Source organism: Canis lupus, chromosome 11 (genome assembly GCF_011100685.1).
Source record: "Canis lupus familiaris isolate Mischka breed German Shepherd chromosome 11, alternate assembly UU_Cfam_GSD_1.0, whole genome shotgun sequence".
Classification (NCBI taxonomy): Eukaryota; Metazoa; Chordata; class Mammalia; order Carnivora; family Canidae; genus Canis; species Canis lupus.
Window position 1 is genome coordinate 24,405,868 of NC_049232.1, and position 16,634 is coordinate 24,422,501.

General features: G+C 41.5%; 1 long non-coding RNA gene across 2 annotated transcripts; it reads right to left on the reverse strand.

Annotated features, from left to right (window-relative positions):
• Positions 1–5,788: 5,788 nt before the first annotated feature.
• On the reverse strand, positions 5,789–15,140 carry LOC111098033. 2 transcript variants are annotated; one of them, XR_005366378.1, is made up of 4 exons: positions 15,007–15,123; positions 10,427–10,597; positions 6,942–7,102; positions 5,789–6,585 (listed from the first exon to the last, which is right to left on the reverse strand). It is a non-coding gene; the product is annotated as an uncharacterized LOC111098033 (long non-coding RNA). The 2 variants fall into 2 exon arrangements; XR_005366379.1 differs by lacking the exon at positions 10,427–10,597 and having other exon boundaries at positions 5,792–6,585; positions 15,007–15,140.
• Positions 15,141–16,634: the final 1,494 nt, after the last annotated feature.

Genomic DNA, 16,634 nt, shown 5'->3' on the forward strand with positions numbered 1-16,634 from the left:
ATGACAAGACATCTTTATTCATTCCATGCTCTGGGCCACCATGTAATAATAAGAGATAACGAAATGAAATATTGCAAAGATCATGTCCCTAGTCACTTCAGCCCTCCAAAACCTTCAGAAGAGCTAGGTTGAAAAGAAACTTTTATGCAAACAGATTTTAAAAGCTAATAGAAAAAGCATATTGATTCTGAAATAATTGTCTACATACATTCACATTTTCTCTTTATCAGTTGTTGAATGACCTTCCATGGAAAAAATACAAATAGAAATTCTATGTGGATATCAATCTTTAGCAATTTCAAAATTCCTGAATTGGCTCTAGTTTCCCTTATACTAATGCATGTTATAAACTCGGACCTGAGTTGGAAAGTAGCTAATAATCAAGGCTCCCACTTTATTTTATTATTTCTCTATTTATTTTATTTATTCATTTATTTATTCATGGGAGACTCAGAGAGAGAGAGGCAGAGACATAGGCAGAGGGAGAAACAGGATCCCTGCAGGAAGCCGGATGCGGCACTCGATCCTGGGACCCTGGGATCATGATCTGAGCCAAAGGCAGATGCTCAACCTCTGAGCCACCAGGTGCCCCAAGGCTCCCATCTTTAAACATTCAAAGATCATCCTGGAAAGATTGCACATCCTATAGAACCCATTTCCTTTGTTGGAAAGCAAATGCTGTATGTTAATCCCCTTCAAATGGAAATAACAATTCTAAACCACGATGGTTTAATATAGCTACATTTTGGTTTTAACTCTGAAAAAGCTCAGAGTAAAATTTTGGCACCTAAATTTCAGTTTACTGTCAGATCCTGACAAATTTTATTTTTTCCTAAGCCTGTGTAAGGAAACATGTACACACAAACACACACACACTCATAGCAAATGACGTTAACAATAAATATGAAAAGTTGAAAATATATTAGGTTCTAGGATTATGTCACCTAAAATATGTATGGTTGAATAATGAAATTTTGAGAACTGGATATATTTATAGGCTTAAAGTCAAGAAGCAGGGGCAGGACTTTAGAATCTTTCTGCTTAGTCCTTTCTCTTCAGCCCAGGAAAGCTTTAATGCTTATCTAAGGTCGAACCAACATTGGGAATCAACATTTCTATTTCCAATTCATGCTCTTCCAACTCAGTGTCTCTCTCTTCCTGCCAGAAACTTTGAGCTCAGGGTTAAAAATAATTTTGAGGTTTTTTTTTTTAAAGTAAAACTAATGCTGTAATAATCTAAGTACATGGAGTAAAATTTAATATTTCTTTTTGAGTCTTCACATACAAAATTTGTATGTATGTGTATAATATGCCTCTTGATACTTCAGAGAAAACAAAAATAGACTTTGATTAGATGACTCAATTTAATTTAACATTTAAGTCAAGCATCATCATTTGGGAAGTTAAGGCAAGCTGGGAAGAGGAGAGGCAGAGGACATCATACAGGTGTGTGTGAAATGGCTTTTGTCTTCTGCCAGCTTATAGGCTATTTTGGGACATAAAACTTGGATGGGATCACAACAATATGAGGATGTGTAGTTTGCAAAGATATTATGTAATTCAGAGGAGAGTAAATATTAATAAATGTTTCATGAAGAAAGTAGAATTTTAGGTGGATCTTGAAAGGAGGGTGAGATTTAGAGAAGTAAAGGGAAGAAAGAAAAATTGAGATTAACTTCAATTTGCGAGCTACATTCTTACCAGAAGAATTGTAGTGTGGCTTATAAGATCAACTGCCAAGCCTTCTGTGCCTTACTTAGTTTTCTCCTTGGTAAAATGAGATAACAAAAGTAGAACCAGCTTCATGGGGTTATTATGAAGAGAAAGTCAAATTCTCTATCTCCATCATTTAGAATAAGGAGCTAAAGACAGCAAAGGTTCATTCAGTGTTTACTACCTGTACCTCTGATATGCAGCGTGAAGTGTATAGGGTTACATGAGGCTTTGCAGAAGTTTTGGTCATTCTTGTTTGCACTGAGGAGAACTGTGACATTCAGTTTGATGAGGCATGTGGATGTGGAGGGGATTGCTACCAGATGAACAGGGTGGAAATCACAGTCAGAGTATCCAGCCATTTCCCAGAACCTGTGGCAGGGTGTTTTACTACCACTTACTTCTTTCTCTTGATGAGCTTGGAACTCAAATATTCTTCAACTTGTCCTGAATTCTCTTAGCTTAAAAGCAGTGTCATTCATTCATTCTTTATTTATTTATATTTTTATTTAAATTCAATTTACCAACATACAGTCCAGCATTTGTTTCACATGCAGTTTTCAGTAATTGGTCAGTTGCGTATAACACTCAGTGCTCATCACATCCTGTGCCCACCCATTTGCCCCATGCCCCGACCCATTGGAGGGTATTAAACCATGTCTTTTCGAATTTAGACTTTAGGCTCATCCCAACTGAATATCTTGATGTGCTGGCTTCTTAAGCTTTTGAACCATAGGAGAGTAGCTGGGCTCCAGCTCCCTGCATACTCCGACCTGAGAAACCTGAGTGGGTCATTTGTCAGGACTGTCTCCAGTCCCTCCTCCGGTGTCATCCGTCATCCCTAGCTGTATCCACGTATCCTTCTGAGTCTCATGGCTGCCCATGTTTCTCTTTCTGACCAGCTTTCATTCAGATGTGTGAATTAAAACAATAAACCTTGCTGTTCCCATTTTCCTATTGCAGAAACATTTTTGAGTCAAGGGTGACTCAAAAAGCTCACAATTACTCCTACAAGAGCAGCCCAGAAAAATCAGTTCCTTCTGAGAGAAATATACTTGAGTGCAGTCACCTATAATGTGAACAAGGAAACGTTTCTTTAACAAGAAAAAATAATAATTAAAAGGAGTGTTTGTGGGGGGTGTGTTCTGATCAGTGAAGAGAGTGGAAAGGACTTCATAGGTGACAGGTTCTGTCAAGAAAATGTCTCAAAATGGGCTTCTTATCAAAGAATTGTAGCCTCAATTTGAAAGCAAGAGTTGCATTGCTTTTTTTTTTATTGCCTTTACCTCCCTTAAGCCTGTTTTAAGCCATTTCTGCTGTAGAACATTATAAAGAAAATTAATATAAAATAAGCCACATGTAGCTTCTCTAGAAAACACCCCAGAACTTTGCAGCACCCCAGAAGCTTCTGACAGCCTCCACCCATTCCCATCTCCACTTTTGTGACTTTTATAGTAATCAATTCCTTCCTTTACTATCAAAATTTTATTCCCTAAGTATAAATCTCTCAGCACTCTAGCTCATTTCTGTGTTCAAAATTAAAAAAAGTTGAATCGCATGATATGTGTTCTTTATGTCTGGCTTCCTGAGCACAGTTTTCACTCTTGTTGTGTGTAACTGTGTTCATTTCTTTACATTGCTGTATGGCACTCCATTGTGTGTATGTATCCCAATTATGTATTCCCTACATCTGTTGATAGACTTTTGGATTATTTGCAGTTTAGGATTAATACAAATCATGCTGCTGTGAGTATTCTTGTGCATTTCTTCTGATGCACATGTGCACACATATTTCTTGGCTCAATACCCAGGAGTAGAATTGCTGGATCACAGAATATGCAAATCTTCAATTTCAGTAAACAATGCCAACAGTTTTCCAAAGTGTTTGTCCTAATTTACACTTTCACCAACAGTATTTGACAGTTTTCTTCTTTACTTTTAAGAGAGGAAAGAAGGCTTTTCAGTATGCTAAAATCTCCTTATCTACATGAAATCCATACATTTGGCCAGTGCAGAAACAGAGTGAATTTCAGGGGGAGACTAAGTTCCTACAGATGGTCTGAATGCTGTGCTCAGTAAGTGCTCTTGCTCTGGACTGTGACAAACCTGAGTTCAAATCTTGGCTCTGCCATTTATTTGCTGTGTTACATTAGGCAAGGCATTTAACATTTTAAATTCCAGTTTCTTACCTGTCAAATGGATGAAAATGGTATGTAGTTTGCAGGATTGTGTTGATTTAATGAGGTAATACATTTAAAGTGCCTAGCATTTTGTCTGCAATATAGAAAACCTGAATATAACAGTTATTATTACATTACGTTATTACTGCACTACTGCTTGCACTCAGGATTTCCTTCTGACCACAGAGTAGTGAGAAACATTAGGAAGCAGAAAGTTAGACTCAACCATCTGTATTTGTACATAGTCCAATAATGTCCACCCTCAGGGAACAGTCTCAGAAAAGGAGAGTTGAGATATTTATAAGGCGGGGCTTAGTTTTGTTTAAGTGGCATCAGCTGGGTGAGTAGACGTTTGTCAAGAGATGACCTCCCAGGTTACCCTGACCATTCCACATCTCTTCACACCTCAAAGACAGAGTAGTTGGAACCTTGAACTCTCCAGTATCTGGCCAGGGAGCTTGAGTGCTCTGGTGCTCTCATGCCAAGCACAGCCACCTGGTGTGCTCCCGACTTCTGAGACCACAGCTGCGGGAGCAGCGTGGCAGCCACATCCAGTTGGGCCTGCGTTCTCTGCCACTCTGGGATGCAGCTGCCAGGAGCTGCTCCCAGAGCACTGTGCTGGCTGGCAGCCAGAAACACTGAGAAACAAGAGTCATAGAATCCAGGACAGAGGGTAGAAATGATCATAAAATATCCTACAGTGAGTGAACAGGAAGGCCGCCAGTGTTATTCTGTGCTCAGGTTGAATGATCCCACAGCAGCTTCTCTGCAGCTTCTCTGCAGCACCGGCTCCTTTGTCCACCCTTCTGTGAAGATGCCCAGTAGGCATCAGGGAGATGGCATCTTCACAGGGCTTTGACAGTCCTCTGCGTGGAAGACTCATCCCAGTTCTGTGGTATGGGGCCCAGATTGGAGCTCCTCAAAGAAGGATGAATGTGACACCACTAAGGGGCAAGGTCAGAAGTGAGTCAGGTTCTTGGTCTGAAAGGAGATGTCCAGTCATGATCTTGATGGGGGGAGGAAATTCGAGGTAGATTACGGGGTCTGACTTTGGGGATCTGATTAAATTGATCCACTTACTCAATGACATCATTACCCTTCTGAGGTCAAGCTCCCATTCCTGACTTATTTGTTTTATTTTTATTTATTCATTTTTTTTTTCTGACTTCCTTGTTTTAGAGTAGAGATGTCCTAGGAAGGACTCCAAGAGCCTGCTGGATAGGGAACTTGAGTCTAAGTCAGCCGAAAACCTGAATGAGAATACAAACACATGTATAGGCATGTGCATGCATGCATACACACATACGTGCACACACTCAGTGACACTGAAGAAACTAAATAGGGTCTTGTATCCGAGATCCTATTCTAGTAAATCTTGGAGTCATTCAAGGCTACTCATTCTTTTCATGCTGTGTATCAGGTTTTTCCACTCTTTGTCACTTGTCTCTTTGAAATGTGCTTCTACTGTATTTCACCTTCTTCTTACTTTAAATCCTATCTTTATTCCTTTCTTATTGCAAAGATCTCCCACTTCAATCAGTCCTTCATAGATTTGTCAGTTTAATGTTATTAAAACAATACTTTTATCATTTCATGATGGAACTCTTTTAAAAAAGGTTCCCATTGACCTATGCAACATTCCTCAGCCTGCAACCTAAGGTCCTGTAGAGTCCATGAATTTTTGTCCCCATTTCCCACTATTTCTCAATGAATTATCTGTCATAGTCAAATCAGGGGGAGTCACTGTCCCTGTAACCAGCTATACCCTCTGTTCTTCCATGGCTAACTCCCCAATACAATTCACTCACTTTCCCTTTCCTGTCAAGCTCAGTATTGCCTAAGTGTGGTATGTGTATCTCTAGTGTCACACAATTAGGTGGGAGATCAAACTTTTAAAAAATTAACTAGGTACAGTTTTAATACATATGTATCAGGGAATAAAACAATTATCACATCACATCCACAACTTTCTGGACACGTTTTCCAGGATGGACTAGAGCAATTCTGCTGCAGGGTCTCCAGACTGTACAGTCACGGGTGGCTCATATTACCATGATATAAAGGGGGTAGTTGGATATCCTTGGCCAGACTGGTCCAGGAAGGGGCACGGGGTTCAATTCAGTCCAGTGAGGAGAGGTCTGTCAGGGACTTTGAGAGCAGTTTCTTCAGTCCAAAGAGCCGGCCAACAGAAATGGCAGCCTCCCCTCTCTCTCTGACTGAGGAGGGAGAGGCTGCAGAGAAGATTGAAACTACCATAGGTGTGTGGGTACCTTAAGGGAAGGCAGCCTGAGGTCAAAGTCAGGCTCCACTGAGGACAAAGATCGAGAGAAGAGAGGTCTCTTAAACATTTAATTGGTTCTAATTGGACTTTTAATGTATTTCCTTACTGGTCAAGCCAGTTTGTGTTGGTGCCTCTGCCGCTTGTTTCCAGAGCATGCTGATGGATTATTCACCATCTATGATACAGATTGCTAAGGTGGATCCACGCTTCCTCAATTTTTGTGTTTTATTGGCCATAGTAGAAAAATGGCAGTAATTGTAACATACTGCCATAAATGGATAATATTACTCATAATCAGAGGCAAGGGGCCCTGGAACCTTTGGCAGCATCAGCTCTACAGAGTTGAGGAATCAGTATCTCAGGAACTTGTAATCCATTTGCATCAAGTGTAACAATCCAGAAGTTGGGACTCTGGAAGAAGAAGAGAGAGGAACACATTTTGGAAGGAGATTCTAGGCTGAAAGTGACCCAGGTCCCTTCCACTCACTTTCTACTGGCCAGAACTTCGTCGTAGGACCTGATTTGCTCTATGGTTCTTTCTTTACACCACTGCATGGAAATTTCATTTCTAGAATCTGTTATTCATTTAGCAAATGAAATATAACATTAGAGTTAGGATTTTGCTCTTGGTTTTTCTCTTGCCTTAGACCTATTAGCAGTGGTTAACAATCAAACCTTTACAATGTCAAGGTGAACCCATTTTGAACCTATGAGTACTAGTGATGGCTAGTATTTAAATGGTTACATTGAAAGTTAAATCTACTGACCACTGTGCTCTGGCAAGCTCTATGGAAAGGTAGGTGCACACCAGCACAACTTCTATCTTGTCCTGAAGTTCTTGGACTTTCAGATAGAAAGGTTTTGAACATGGGTTACAAATCAAATCTCCTCACTCACAGCATGGCACTCTTTCCCAATCAATCAGCCTCTGCAAAATAATGAAAATATGCATGCTTGGGGCAAGCCATAAGCTTCATTCATTTAGAAGGTGCTGGTGAGGAAGAAGATGAAAAATTGAGTAAGGCACACGTGAGCAAAATGTATCGTCTTTTTCAGCTCCAGAAATAATGTGCTGGCTTTGAATGAGTTTAGCATTCCTAGAGAATAGAATATTTAAAGAAACCCCATATATCACATTTTTTAACATAACCATGGTGTGGAAACAACCTTTGTGTCCATCAACAGATGAATGGGTAAAGAAAATATGGTGTCTACATATAATGGATAATATGTGGCATTAAAAACGAAGGAAATTCTGCTAAATGTGATACTGTGGATGAACCTGGAGTTATGCTCGTGGGAAAAAAAGCCAGCCACAGAGGACAAATACAGCATGATGAGTACTTATAATGGTCAAACTCATAGAAACTGAGAATAAAGTGATCAGGTTTTCAGGGGCTGGAGTTAAGGGAAATGGGATATTGTTCAGCTGTCACTTGTGCCGGATGAACCTGCTGTGTGATACCATGCTTATAGTTAACAACACTGTGCTGTGTACTTATCCACTTAGAGGGTAGTTCTCACGTTAAGTGTTCTTACTGCAAAACAAAAACAAGGGGGACAGTTGGTGATGTTTATTACCTTGACTGTGGTGACAGTTTCATGAGTGAATACAAAGCTCTGAACTCATCAAATTGTATGCATTATATAAGCTCAAAAAGGTTTTGTATAACACTGTTACCTCAATAAAGCTGTTTTTGAAAAAGAAATACCATTTAGGATTCTGTTTGCACAGAAACAGTTTTTGAAATATGCACGATTGCTCTTTATAAACCAGAGAATTTTTACATTTAGCTTGTTCTGTATGTAGTTGACACATAGAAAAGTCTGACCAGAGCAGGTCAAGGCTCTTAAAGGAAGTGAATGTGGGATCATTTAGGAACCGAGACACTACTCATGCTGGGTTCTAGAAGCTCCTCCCAGCACACCAGTCAATGAAGAAGACGAGAGAGGAACATGTTGGAAGGAGATTCTAGGCTGAAAGTGGCCCAGGTCCCTTCCACTCACTTTCTACTGGCCAGAACTTCATCGTAGGACCTGATTTGCTTTTTGCCATTTGTTAGGCCAAGGAAGTAAAGAGCTCGTGGATTTTGGTGACCACCAGCTTTCTCCACACAGTTCTAACTCTGTAAATGGCAGCCACACAGTTAACCAAATTAACAGATTATACCTCCTCTAGCAAGGCACTGTGCCCACTAGGCAGAGCCATCATGTCTGTTTATGGTGAGAATGCTCTAGAGACCATGGCATCCTGTTTGTGGCTCCCAGAACACAGGGGCAAAATCTTCAGGCAGCTTCCACTTTGGAGAAGCTGGCCTCACAGGTGATACAGCCCTTGAGTCTGTGGCCTGGGTAACACTTTTCCAACAATAGAAGTTGTTAGGTTTCAGGGATGGGCCTGAACGTTACGAGAACCCCAATGATTTTCAGAGTATGAAACAGAAGGAGTAATGTCTCTGGCATTTTCCTAAAAACTCCCAAGATAATAGGTTCTGGACAGACAGACTGCATGTGCCCAGTTTGAAGCTTTCCTGAACAAACTGTGCTTCTGTTTTCTTTCAAAGTACTTTTGTCTCAAAGGTGTATTTCCTTTTGCTGCTGGGAAATAGAAATGTGAGGAAGAAATGATAACAGGTTTGCAAAGAAAACTCAAGGCAGGCAGCAGTTGTTGACACAGATGGAGGCTGTGGTGGCCTGAGAATGCATCTTACCACTCTTGTACTTCACAGAGCATAATTGAGGCCCCAGTGCTACTCTTTGGACATGGGCTTGGTTTTGCACCAAGGCCACACTTCCCCTGAGCAGCTGCCTGCTTCTGACAGCCACCTGTGGCAACTCCCTGGTGGGTTTGCTGGGCTTTCCTTTGACTTTGTGGCAGTTGCAGACACTGCTACCTGACTTTCTCTCCTCTCTCTCACCTGTGTCTGACTCACATCACCATCTGTTGGATCTCCCAGCTTATCCTGGTTTCCTCCTTATTCCCTTTTCCTAAGACTCTGCACGTGCCTCTTGGCATCTTCTTGGAAGACCCAGACTGACATGAAAGCTCTTGCTTCATATTAGCTTATTGACTATCCACCTAACAAAAAATATGCATACCATGCGTTTCCATGAAAGTCAATTCTAGTAAATCATTAAAACTCCTATGAATTAAGAGAAGGAACTGAGTAACCAAGAACTTGTGAAGGGGTATGTCTGAGAAATCATGAGGTTTGGTATACTATTAAGTGGTATTTGGTTAGGGAATCAGGGAGTGTGACATCTATCTCTCGAGATCCTTGAGAGAAGAATACATACAGGAAACAAGTAGGTAATTATGTGCCACTTTAATATTTATTATGTTTATTATTGGCTGGTTCAAACTCAGTAAAGAGCTATATAGTAGGCTAGGTTGCACTAGGCTTAAGCATCCAACCTAGCCTATGGGCCTCCAGATTTCCAGAATCTGTCTCCCCTCCAGCCAGACCCATGGGGCGGGCAGCAGACAAGGAAGCAAGAGTAACTAAGCCCATGTGTTTGAAGAAAAGAGAGAGCAAAATGGCCAAGTCACCTCCCACATGAGCATGGACTCTGCTTACTTCACCACATAAGCCACTAGAAGAGGAGGAAGAAAAGAGGGCAACCTGGAAATTCACACTGACCCCACTGTCTAGTGAACATGGCTCAGAGTCTTGGAAACCAATCCAATCCAATTACTATTTCCTCTTCTCAGGTGAAGTGAAGAGGAGAATAGGGAGGGGCAGATAGACTTTCTCTCCTCAGGGAATATACTTAGATCCTTACTGAGATATGCATCAGTCAGCTCAGACCTGTGTGTGTATGTGTGTGTGTAAGGGGTTTATGGGAGGCAGTCTCTTCCTTTGAGGAGATGAAAATTGAATTGGGAGATCAAACACATACATAGAAATAAGATAACAATTCTGTGCCCGTCTCCGTTGTTCTGACCAGTAGGACATTTGGGAATAGTGTGGGCCAGGCTCACCAGCCTGAACTTCCAAGAAGAGTCAGGCCTGAGCCAGACTCTGTTAATTACACCAGGGTCAGAGAGAGGGAAGGAGAGGCTGTGGCATTTGAAAAAGGTTCAAATCCTCATTCCACATCTTGTGAGGTTTAGCAGGTTCCTAAATCTTTCTGAGCCTCAATTTCCTCATCTATAAAATAGAAATAATAATCTTATGTGACAGGCTGTTGCAAAGATGAAGTGAGATAAAACATGGAAAGTGCACAGCCTTTGTGGTAGATGGCCACTTACTGCGATAGGTGGAGGCAAGGACTCTTTCCAGCAGGGAGCAGTAGCAGGAGCAGAGGTGTATGTGGGAGACCGGGAGAAGACCAGTTGGCCAGAGAGAAGAATGCACTCTATAAGATGGTGGGGGGTCAGGCTGGCTGATGTGATGGACCTAGGTAAAACAGCTGTGGAAGACTGGCGAAGAGTCCAAGTTGATGCAGAAAGAAATAAGGAGAGAGAAGTTTTCCAGTAATGAGTGGCAGTTGGGGGGCGGGGGGAATTGAGTGTTTAAGTACTTTAATCTCTAGGAAGGTAAAAGAGTAAAAGGGTTCGGCTGGACTAGTTTGTCAGAAATGAGGCTGTGTTCTTCCCCCACCCCCCACCCCCCCAGGATGGAAGGTCCTACAGCATGGAAGAGAAGATTGCATTTTTTCATCTCAAACAGTCCCGAATGCTATCAGAGAAACTTGTGGAAAGCCAAGTGGAAAGTTTGCTGTTGTAGTACAAATTGCTTGCACAGTTGTGTTAATATCCCATAGCTGCAGCCACATTTGCAAATAAGATATGTAAGAAAGTTTAAAAAAAAAGATATGTAAGAAAGTTAAATGCAGAATGACAGTGTGGAGTCTTACTGAAAAAGTTACTTCTCAAAAATGTACAATTTACATTTTTTTGATCAATCCCAACACACCTGGATAAAAGGCACTTTGGCCTCTACTTCGTATCCCGCCCTAATTACAAAATGACTAATCTATTTACTGAGCTGTTCAGTCTTTCCCATATTCCCATCTTCTCCCTGCCTGTTGAGTCCAATACACATCCAAGCTTGTTTGGTTCTTGGACCTACATGGATGTGATTTTTTTTATGTCATTTTCACATTAAATTAAACATTCCTGGTCCTGGGGCACCTGGAGGATCAGTCAGTTAAGCATCTGACTTCAGCTCAGGTCATGATCTCAGGGTCCTGGGATTGAGCCCTGGTGTCTAGAGGGCTCCCTGCTCAGGAGGGAGTCTGCTTCTTCCTCTCCCTCTGCACCTCCCCTTGCTCATGTACTCTCTCACTCTCTATCTCAAATAAATAAATAAAATCTTTTAAAATAATACTCCTGGACTTTACAGACTTTATCCTCCATTGATTTAATCTTGACCTTTTTCCATAGTCAACATGCATACTTATCTGTTTTTATTAAGATATTTTGTTCTGCCTTGGAAAATAAAAACTGCATGTGATGTAGCCCATTGAGATTTTAATCACAGTAAAAGTGACAGCAGGATTAAAGACTCACAGCTTGATTTAAACATCCTTGTGAATAAATACCCCCTTCCTCCCCTATTCATTCCAGCCCCATGTTGTTTTACTAAGCATTAGTTTGCTGTTGCCTTGGTTCTGGTCTGTTGGAGACACTAAAATCTTTAAGCCTTATGGCTTCTCTGCTTTCCAATATATTCTGGCTTAGTCCAATTCTAAGCCAACTTCAAGGCTGTTTTTGTGGCTAAACTTTAGAGTCAGATTGTTTTCCTGCCTCTCTCATAGTGCCCCATCATTGCTCCCCATTCTGCAACCAAGGATGCTCCTGAGCCAAGGGAGAAGCAGAGGTGGCTGGTGGATTTGATATTCATGGATGCTCATGGATGGCTTAGCAGAGATGTCGAGATTGATATAGAGTACCATATGAAGAGCGTTATCAGGGTCCAACTGCAGCATGCATCAGAGTGGTTTAGGGATAACCATGCATCAGTATTGCTTATGATCTGTTTTTCTAGTGCTGATGAGGAAGGAAAGACTGTACGTGATGGAGCTTTGTGGTTGCTCTGAGGAAAGGAGTATGGACTTGATCTGGTTGCTAACTGAATTCAAGGCAGCCTCTCTGAGCTACCGCACAAATTTAGTAAAGGCCTTTCCACCACCTCAGAAGCCCCTGATGGAGAAAATCCATGCCCAGAAGCAGCTGTGTGCTAGGAGAGGAAGAGAAATACAGAGAAAACAGAAGGCCATGGAAATAAGAATAATCAGGGAGAAAAAGGAACAAAGGATTCATATTATAGAGAAGGGCAAGGAAGGGACATTCATTGATGTCCACAGCTACAGCCTTGACATGTCTGGTGTCCTAAATTGAATGGCCATGAGGACCTGTGCCCTGGATTTTCTGGGAAATTTTCCATTTCAAATCACTGTTCTTGTTGTCATACTGTGGATCTTAAATTTAGGTTCAGGAAAATGGCTATTGGAAGGAAAATAAAATGAAAATAAATGCCCTACAAGTAACATGGACCCTGCAGACATATTTGACAATCAACTTCTGGCCCCCATGAGCATATTGAAGGGAACCTGTTATTCAGAGTGAATGAGTTATGTATCTTACAATAGACAATATTAGCTCTGGTGATTGCTTCTCTGAATTAATTATAGTTGGCAGGGATTTCTTGGAACTAACTTGTGCTGTATTCATATTTTGTTTTTCTCAGGGACTGTGTGTGTGAGCCTTATTTAGTTTACATTTCTAAAATGCTTTTAAAGTTTTAGAAGTCAGACCTCTAGGAGGAGAGGACAATGTTATTTAGCCACTGGCACTTTTGGTTCTAATTTTAATCCGGTAGATGGCATTTAAGGAATAACACTTTTTTAAAATTAGAGAATGAGTAAATGTTCATTGTAGAACATTTTCAACATACAGAAAAGCATAAAGGAAAAAACTCAGTATTCAATAGTCTACTCAGGAATAATAACTGCTCACATTTTGGATTTTTATTTGTGACCATCTAGCCTTTTCTCCACATGGTGTGTGACTGAGTAGTGTGTGTATATGTGTGTGTCTGTGTGTCTGTGCATACTTCTTCCACAGCTATAAAAGCTGGGCTCACAACTTATATACTACTATTCTGTGGGCTGTTTTTTCACTTAGAATTGCTGTGATTTTTTTTTTAAAGATTTATTTATTTATTTATTCAGAGAGAGCGAAAGAGAGGCAGAGACACAGGCTCCATGCAGGGAACCCGACGTGAGACTCGATCCCAGGTCTCCAGGATCACACCCCGGGCTGCAGGCAGCACTAAACCACTGCGCCACCAGGGCTGCCCGAATTGTTGTGATTTTATTTCCACATCGTTAGCTTTGTTTCTACAGTGTATTTTTAATAGCCACATTTTATTTTTTCATATAGTAATACTATAATTGATTGAAATGATTTTCTGTTATTTGACATTAGGTAATTCCCAGATTTTTGTTTAAAAGAAATACTGATATTTTTGGGACGCCTGGGTGGTTCAGCGGTTGAGTGTCTGCCTTTGGCTCTAGGCATGATACTGGAGTCCTGGGATCGAGTCCCACATTGGGCTCCCTGCATGGAGCCTGCTTCTCCCTCTGCCTATGTCTCTTCCTCTCTCTGTGTGTTTCTCATGAATAAATAAGTAAAGTCTTTTAAAAAATGCTGATATTTTAAATATCAGTTTATTAGTTTGAGGTCACAACAACAATGATTTCCTTAAGAGAAAAGTTTATTAGTTTGAGGTCACAACAACAATGATTTCCTTAAGAGAAAATGCTTCTAATTGGACTCTCTGCATCCTGAGCATTTTAGGGGCTTCTAATATGTATTATCTAATTACCCTCCAGAGAGAGAACCCAACTTGAGTTTCAATCTTGGGAGCAGTGTGAATAGTTACTGTCACTACAGTGGGTATTGCCCATTGGTACATTTTCATGATTGTATCGAAATCATAGTCATTTAGGCATAGTGCAGGATTATAAAATATTAACAGCTATACACTGGGCCCTTCCTAAGGCCAGATCCTATGCTGAGCATTATACACAGAAATATCTCTCTTAAAATTCCCAACCATCTTTGGAGATGATGTTCTTAATATCTGTATGTTTTAAAGATAAGAAGAATTATGGATCTGGGTGGCTCAGTTGATTAAGTCTCCAACTCTTGATTTGGGCTCAGTTCATGATACCAGTGTTGTGACATGGAGCCCCATGTTGGGCTCTGTGCTGGATATGGAGCCTGCTTGGGATTCTCTCTCTCCCTCTTCTCCCTAAAATCAATAAATAAAAAAGAAAGGAAGGGCGATTGGTGAAGTAACTTCACCACAGCTCATAAGTGGAAACTTATGTATAGACTCCCACAGCTCATAAATGGAAAATTTGGAACTAGATTTGTCTCATTTCAAAGCTTGAGTTTTTACTAAATTAGCCTGCTTCAGTGGTAGATAAATCCTAGGACTTTAAGTTTGCAGATGCTACATAAACTTTCTTAGGTTGGTTCCCCAGAAAGGGACTCTGAGACTTGGGAGATTTGCATGCAGGAGGATTGCTGGGCAGTGCTCTTGGGCACAGCCCCTGTGAGTACAGGGCAGGGGCAGGGAAGCAGAGTGGGCAGAGGGAGAAGGTGAATAGCAAAAGAGCTGTGACAGAGTTCTCAGTTGATGTCAATGTGAGTTGGAACCAGAGTGGTGGTGGAGTGGATGTTTCTGAGTGTTCAGAGTTGAGGTGAGAAGGCCAGAGCTCTGTATCACTGAATCTAGGTCTACCCACATGGTGGCTTAACCTGATGGGAGGTAGCTCCATTTGCCCAAAGTCAGTTCCCTTCTGGGAAAAGTGTACCTTTCCAGGGAGTTTTGCCTCTTTTTCTAGGACTAGTTGGGGAAGGTGAATGTCACAGGTCTGTCTTCAGCTTCAGAACACTGGAGGTGGGGCTGGGGGGGAAGAACAGAGGCTGTGGCCAAAGGGAGCCCAACAGGTCATTGTGCAATAGCCAGTGATGTCACAGAGGGCCTTGTAGAAGACAATTTTTAGTGTCCTGTGCCAGTGTGCCCCTTTTTGCTTCAGGAATCACCTCATCTCCATTTTAAGTCTGTGTGTGTCCATGAGGCCAGCCCTTTCCTCAGCCCTAGGCTAACCCTTTCCTCAACCCATGACTGGGTGCTTCCATCTTCCAGTGACTGGTTAAACAATAAACACGTGACTTTTCTCAGTTAATGACATTCAGGTCTGAGGCCTTGGGTGAAATTGGGGGAAGGAGACTTTTTTCCCAGAAGAGTTACTCCAGCCTGGTCTTGGCTTCTACTTGGAGATAAGTCACTGGTAGAAAATGAGGGAAAAGACACACAGAGGTGGAAAGAGACAGAAACAAAGAGAAAGAGAGGGAGAATGACTTCAGTGGCATGGCTTTAGTACTTGAAATCAGACAAGCCTGAGGTTATGCCTTCCTTATCACCGTTCTTCAGGCTTTTCAATTACCTGAGCAAATAATTTCCTTTTTCTCCCTCTTAAGAATGTTTTACTTGGGTTCTGGCCTTTGCTTTTGACAGAGTTTTGATGACAACATAGATATCTGAAGAGCCCAGAACCCAGATAACAGGGCTTCTTGGCCACCAGCAGCAGTTGAGAAGGGTCTAAATATTCCTGAGTACTGTAGAAGTCCACCCTGAGGGCCAGAGAGGGGCCAAGACTAACCCAGGGTCACACAGATGCTGGGAAATACAGAGGACACACCTCTCCAAATGCACAGAAGGGGCTGCATGTATAATAACCTCAAAAAATATGCAGTAAATGATATTGGTATTGATTGCTGGTGAGGTGAGATGGACTCCGTGCTGTGCTGTGAAAGATACAGAGACGAGTGAGTCAGTCAGCAACTCTGGCCTTGGGGAGCTGCTGTCCAAGATTTTTCTTCGACTTTGTATACTTGAGGTAGAATTTTTTTTTTTATTGGAGTTCAATTTGCCCATATATAGCATAACACCCAGTGCTTATCCCACCAAGTGCCTCCCTCAGTGCCTGTCACCCAGTCACCTCAACCCCCCACCCACCTCCCTTTCCACTACCTCTTGTTCATTTCCCAGAGTTAGGTGTCTCTTGTGTTTTGTCACCCTCACTGATATTTTCACTCATTTTCTCTCCTTTCGCCTTTGTTCTCTTTCACTATTTTTTATATTCCCCAAATGAATGAAACCATATAATGTTTGTCCTTCTCTGATTGACTTATGTCACTCAGCATAATACCATCCAATTCTATCCATGTTGAAGCAAATGGTGGGTATTTGTTGTTTCTAATGGCTGAGTAATATTCCATTGTATACATAGACCACATCTTCTTTATCCACTCATCTTTCGATGGACACCGAGGCTCCTTCCACAGTTTGACTATTGTGGACATTGCTGCTATGAACATTGGGGTGTAGGTGTCCCGGCGTTTCACTGCATCTGTATCTTTGGGGTAAATCCCCAGC